Below are 7,298 nucleotides of genomic sequence, written 5' to 3' on the forward strand. Positions count from 1 at the left end.
TCAAGTGCTACTCAACTGGCTTTAGATAAGCCAGTCCTTTATTAGTATATAAGTGCTTTGTTAGTCATTCTATCGCTCGAAGTGGAGTCAAAAGAGATGAGTTTTCAGTCTGCCAGAAGATGTGTAAGCTTTCTGCTGTCCTGATTTCAATGGGGAGCTCATTCCACCATTTTGGAGGCAGGATAGCAAACCCACATGTTTTTGCTGATGGGAACTTTGGTCCCCCTCGCAGTGCGGGTGCAGCGAGCTGTTTGGCTGATGCAGAGCGGAGTGCACGTGCTGGGGTGTACGGTTTAACCATGTCCTGGATGTAGGAAGGGCCAGAACCATTCGCAGCATGGTACGCAAGTACCAGTGTCTTGAAGTGGATTCTAGCAGTTACCGGAAGCCAGTGAAGGGAGCGGAGGAGCGGCTTGGTGTAGGAGAATTTAGGAAGGTTGAAGACCAGACGAGCCGCTGCATTCTGGATGAGCTGCAGAGGTCGGATGGCACATGCAGGTAGACCAGCCAGGAGGGAGTTGCAGTAGTCAAGGTGTGAGATGATGAGAGCCTGGACCAGAACCTGCGTTGCTTTCTGGGTCGGGAGGGGACGTATCCTTCTGATGTTGTAAAGAGTGTATCTGCAGCAGCGGGTTGTAGCAGTGATGTTTGCAGTGAAGGACAGGTTGTTCTCTAGGGTCACACCCTATCTATTACAAAGTAATTTTTCTCACTTGTTGCGAGATTTTATGAATGTATCATTCACCATAGCTTGTCTATCAAAAGCTACTACATATTTAAAGATGTCAGATGGTTACATGTTCAATAGGTGGAAATTGAACACAAAGGAGTTACAAACCCTTTGATAGCACCAGTGTGTTGTCTCAAGGTACCAGGCTTCAATTATAAACCCCAAAATAAATGTTTTAATTCTGTTTTGCATAATTGTATTCACTGTCTGAGTGTCGTTGGGAGGTCTGTCTTTTGTCTTGTTAGTGAATATGAGGCCTGGTCCACAGGAACAGGTATTTTATGACCATGGTAGCACATGTTGAGTCCTTTGATGTTTCTCAATATATTTAACATTACTATACATTTATGTGTAAATATGTAAAAAATATTGTTTCTATATTGTACTTGGCCATGTCTGCCTTTCATTGATATATTCATGCCGCAGGTGCAGCTTCTTAAAATGTTCATCATGGCCGGATTTTAAAAATGGCTCTATTTTCAATTATTTAAAACGCTGTGTTGCTGCAGAGGAAAGGCTCAAATCCAAAGTAAAAGCTATAATACAAATAAAATAAAATAAAGAAATACCCTTGTACGTTTTTGACTAAGGCCAAGACTAATCCATTCTGTCATCATGTTACTGTTCATCATTCATTGCAGTGAGTAGAAGGTGTGCACATGAGATGGTTCATAATATTCCTTAATGTTGATTTTGAACTGTCAGCCATCTTGACCCAGCATCAGAAGCTGACCAGCAGTCACGGTTCATGCAATCCCCAAGAGGCATCTCTCCAGCCTATATAACCCAGAGCTGTGGTTAAATTCTTGAAGAGGCGAACATCATATAAATAAAGGGGCTACATGCGCTGAATAAGCTAGGTGCCACAGCAGCTGCATGCGCTAAATAACTCTGTTCACCTGAGTAGAGAGGACACAACAGTTTACTATGTGAACTAGAACCCCCAAAAGCCAGGAGAACTTTTATTCATCAGTTTTCCACCTGTCATCAGTCGAGATTAGCTCTTATGAGCGGAGGAACTGATAATGCCTCGTCGTTGTGTGTAGCAGTGCTCTGACCACGGGGGTGTGAGGTATGCAGTGTGGCTTGGGGGCAAGCAGTCAGGAAAACAGGCAGTGAGCCAGTTGTCTGCAGAGACAGAGGGGGAGGGGAGGTCGGCCAGAAGACTCAGATCCGCCACGGCTCCTTCCTCACTGTTTGCACTCCAGTGGTTTAGTCGGTAGACCCGCCTGTTAAATCAAAGGTCCCCTTTGACAAAGACTGCCAATTACGCCCAGATGAGATGCCCCCCCACCCTGTCCCTTTCGTGCTCCCACCCGGGTTTTGTCATTGTCTACTCTGTTTTATCTTGCTGCGACTCTTTTCTGTCTTGCTCCGTCCGACTTATTTCTCCAGGTCTCGGTCAAATGGGAAAAACACTGTGTTGCATCTTTGATCTTCTCCTGGTGTCTCTCACTCAGCCCCTCTGAAGACTGAAGAAAGCCACATAAAGATTATTTTGTTGGCGATGGCAACTGTAATTGTAGAATCCCATGGCTGTTGTGTCTTTTTGTGTCTTGTGTTGTTAAATGTTGATAACAACAGGGTCAGGAGGGACAGGAGGATCATGACTTTTTGATTGCAGCATTGGTGAGTCCGTCCTACACTTTGATCCAGAGTAAAATATCTCAACAACTATGAAATGGATTGCCATGACATTTTGCAGAGACATTAACGGTCCCAAGAGGATGAACTTTAGATTGCTTTTACTTTGTGTACAGCTACACCATCCTGTACAAAATGGAGGACTTTGCTAATACTTTGGTGTTTTGTGCTAATTAGGAAAATATGCACAGGACTGTGTTTTGTGTTGTGGTTCAAAACATTTTGTTTTAACAAAACCTTGAATTTGCCTGAGTACATTTTCCTAACCTTCCTTTTCTGCCATTAAGCACATGCCTTGAATACATTTTGAATACAGCAAATATAACTTAACAAAGTGTGAAGAGTAAATTAATGGGGTGGATTTTTCGCCACATCTTTAGTGCTTTCTATTTCATGCAGCAGGACCGTGTATGTGGGGTCACTTCAAAACAATCCATAGTGTAAGCTGTATAAAGGTTTGGCTACACAGGCAACTTTAGGAAACATTCAGTATTTGGACACAAAATTAGACCAGGCTGACTTTCTTTAGGAATTTAACATTCATTATCAATTATATTAACATAATTAACCAAACTCAGTGTACAAAAGGGAGATTTGTGGATGAAAAGCGGCTCTTTGGTTTGGTGACTCGTGTTGAATCCTGGCTGCGACATTAAGAATTCAACTCTTTATGCTGTTCTGTCAAACACTGAGAAGTCTGCTGACAATTGTACTTCAGCGCGCACCAATGGAAACAGTCGCTTTGGAAAGACAACCTTGATCACTTCAATGTGACACAGTAAATGAATTTAAACAAATCTTCAAATCTATTCCAATAAACAGTGTCTTATACATTGATTTTTTTAAATGTAATTTGCATGGTAAATAATAAATGGACAGCATTTATGTAACGCTTTTACTAGGACAAAGTGCTTTACAGTTTGACTCTGACTCACCTATTCACACAAGCTCGCTGTCGCACACTGATGGTGGAGGAGCTGCCACGAAGGCCCCTTCCTGGCCATCGGGAGCAATTTGGGGTTCAAGGAGACTTGGACATAAGTACAGGAGGAGCAGGAATCACTCCGCTGTGATTAACGACGATCGCTCAAAATCCTGAGGCACAGCGGCAGCATCGGAATATTCAGCAAGATACAGTCATACACTATAACCAAAGTTTTAGTCTGTGAATTATTATGATCCATCCTTGAGTGAAAATAGAAGTGGTCGTGGAGTCTGGCCCTCCAGAAAAATAAATAGATGATGTGAGGAGTTCTTCATTATTTAGTGGAATGTTAAAGGCATACAACATCACTCAACATAAATTAAAAGTTAAGGGAAAGAAGGTGGATGGACACAAGATTATAGCAGGCTTAACAAAGTTAAACACAAAACTGGCAATGAATAAACCATAAGTAAGTATATGCCAGTGTTAGATTGATATATTTCACAGACTCAAATCAAGAACCATAGCATCTTCAGAATATATATACTGCCATACTTCAGAAGCACCGAATCACTCTTGATTATGAATTAAGACTCATTAAACAGGTGTCGACACTGACTGTAAAATAAAAAGTCAAAATGGCGAAAAGGAAATAAAAAAAAGAACATCTCATGTAAGTTAGGACATATCTACTGTATATTATCACACAACAGAAGCAGGAAACAAAAAGATTACACTTTCTAAAGGTTTTGGTTCAAATGTTGTCTGACAGGCCGGCTGCTTGCTGTGTTGTTGATGTCTGTGCATCGCTCAGTCCACTGGCTGCCTGTGGTTGTTGGTAATGGATTGTGAACCCCGGTGCAGGCTTACAGTGATCCGAGGGAGCCGCGCCCCGTCCCTCCAGGCGATGCTCCAGCCCTGCATGTCGCTCGTACTCTACGCTCTGCTTCCCTCTCTTTGCCTGGCCTTTCTTTCTCTGGTTAGCAATCCACTCAGCACCAACTCTTCTACCCTACAAATCCCAAACGCTGCAATGACCTTCCTGCATAGCTTTGAATAGCTGAGTCACCAAAAACACCCCACCATCCTAAAAAAGTATACCCTTAAAAGCCTTGATTCTTCTTTCCGTACATTTTCTATATCCTTTTTGTATCCTCTATTTAAAAAAAACTCTTATTTAATCTAATTAGCTCCATTGCTCTTTTGTGCCTAGCATGTTTTAAAAATGGCAGTAATTAGAGTTAGTAATCTGCCATTACAGATACAACCTTAACTGATCAAACTCCTTCTAAAGTATAGAGCCATTTATCTTTCTCATAATCTGAGTATCAACTTGATATCTTAAATATGAAATGTACTATATATATTTAGTAATAATAATAATAGATTGCATTTTTATTGCGCCTTTCAAGGGACCCAAGGCCGCTTTAGATGCTGTGAACAAACAAACAAACAAACAAACAAACCAACAAACAAGAAGGGCAAATAATAAAGTAAACATTAAATAAATAGCAGTGGGAGTGGAAGCAGGGGGACTCATCAAACTTCTTCAAAAGCCACTCATCTTTTAACATTTTAAATCCAGCAAGTCGACCTACCTGCTTTTGTTAAATTAGCAATATCGTCATTCATCCCTAATATTTGATATATTTCAGAGCTAGCTTTCACCACTGCTGCACCAGGGATAAGTATGGAGCTCAGAAACCTCATGAATATCCTGGAGCAGGCGCTCAAGAGAGGATATTGAGAGAACGCCACCAAGCCAAAAGCCAGCTCAACAAGGCAATCAGACTGGAGAGTCAGGTTGCCAACAATGACTCACAGTACAGGAAAAGACTTCTTCCCCTCACTCGCCAACAACCCCAACTCGCTCTATTGTCCTACAGAGCAATAAATCTCCCCTGTTCAGCCCCCCCACCACAGAGACGTCCAAACTAATCTGTTTTACTGCAAGAGATATCATTTGTGTCATCAGTAGCGAACGTTGGTTATATGTGTATCAAATATAATCAAGTCAATTCCTCTCCAGTTCACACGTCAAGGTTTTAAAAATATCACCTCCCTCTCCTGCACTGATTCATTTATGTAGAAAAGGGCGGCTTCGCTGTGAAACAAACCCAGGTGCTGCTAAAATAATATTTTTAAGGGAAACAAACAGCTGTTTAGTTTGCTCTGTGGGACCATGGACTCGTTAACACTCCAACAAAGAAAGATCTCAGATTTAGTTAGAATTCATTGAAATAAATTCAATAAAAAAAGTGTGCTTTACAAAACTCCTTGAACAAGTATGTAGTATCTAGAACTTCATAATGAACCTGATTGTAAGGAGTAAATACATGATGTCAATAATCTAAAAGCAGTTTCTACATTGTCATGGTAGTCAGCAGGTTTGAGGAGTAACAGATTACATGTAACATAATTGAGTAATCAGGATACCAAATAAAAAGTATTCCCTTACATTCACATAAATGAAGACGTATCGAGATTACTTTTGCATTTATAAAAATGGGGGCTATTAGCAGAGTTAAAATGTCACTAAAGAGCAAATTGTGTTTTTTGTAAAAGCAGCAGATTATATGTATTCTTTGTAAACTGTACTGTACTGTTGGCTGCATTTAATCGCATTGCATTTTATATTGAGCCTCAGATAACATTACTTCTATATTTTGATACTCAGATTAGGTTAATATTTACATTGTTTTGCAGGTAATTGTAACGGAATACATTTTTAAGGTAACCCTCCCAACCCTGGTAACCAGCTCGACCATTTGCAGCATCCCGGCTCCCACTAACAATGAGGAAGAAGCAAAATGAAATGGGCCGGTCTGAGTGGGTTCACTCTTCAGTGGGGGAGACAGATGCTTGTTTACTGGCCTCATTATGTCAGCAGCTGTCCGGAGCAGGTCACACTCTGGTCCACTGTCCACCTACTGAGACCCATAAGTCCAGCACCTGACAACGGACACACTGTAAAGGCGTCCACATGAGAAAAGCTTGAGAGGCTCTTCATTTAAATTGCTGTCACCTGGCCTCTATGTGTCCACGTGTAATTGCAGCACAGACCAAATAATGACCTGATGCAGTCATTAAATCAAAGCTAATGTGTGTGTGTTTTTTGACAACATTTATTAGACAAATACTCTCTCAAATATTTTGCTTTTTTGTGTTCCTCAACATCAATGAAAATATGAAATAATTTCTCAAATCAAGCCATGTGAAACTTCTTGTGTAAACAACACATTTCAAATCTGTTTATTTAATATTTTGTCCACATACCACCGGCCTTTAAATAGATTTCTCTAAAGCTAGCACTCAAGTTGTCCACAGAAATGTTTTGGAATTGGTTCGGCTGAGAATACATAACTATTTTACTCACACATTGGGAATCAATGAGATGATTGTGGGAATTATCTCCCACTTTGTGTGTCTTTTGCAAAGTCTTTTTGCTTCTTGCTTGCACTTTTAACCAGGAAAGAATCTGTAATTGCTGAGAAATTATCCTTTTGTTCCTGACATTTACAATTTAACAAATGTGTTTAATCCAACACCCTAATAATAATTTTGAATGTGCCGACTGCATATTCACGGTCATGCTTCCGCCCAAAATGTGCACACGAGTGTGTTGTTTTTCCTCTCTGCAGTCCCCACATCTATAATCCCTTTTATTGAAATCCGTGTCACCTGCCGCCTGCGCAGTCCAGCACCCTGAAGCATTAGACGGCTGGCATAGTGACGGGCACTGCAGCAAGAGAGGGAGAGGGAGAGACAGAATGTCTTTAATTTAGTTGTGTAGAAGGCTTTTTAACATCTAGACAAATCTGTGGTGTAAAAGACTCTCGAGGGCTACAGGCAGCTCATCAGTAGGGTCTACAACACACATATCTGAGCCAGGGGAATCACCTACATTTTCACTGACAGTGGTACCAAATGTTGCTGTGAGCTTGACATCTTCCCTGTTGTTATGGCAGCACACTGTCACCAGGCTGCCCACACTGTTGG

The sequence above is a fragment of the Notothenia coriiceps genome, unplaced genomic scaffold (genome assembly GCF_000735185.1).
Source record: "Notothenia coriiceps isolate Sejong01 unplaced genomic scaffold, NC01 NC01_scaffold00013790, whole genome shotgun sequence".
NCBI classification, from domain to species: domain Eukaryota; kingdom Metazoa; phylum Chordata; class Actinopteri; order Perciformes; family Nototheniidae; genus Notothenia; species Notothenia coriiceps.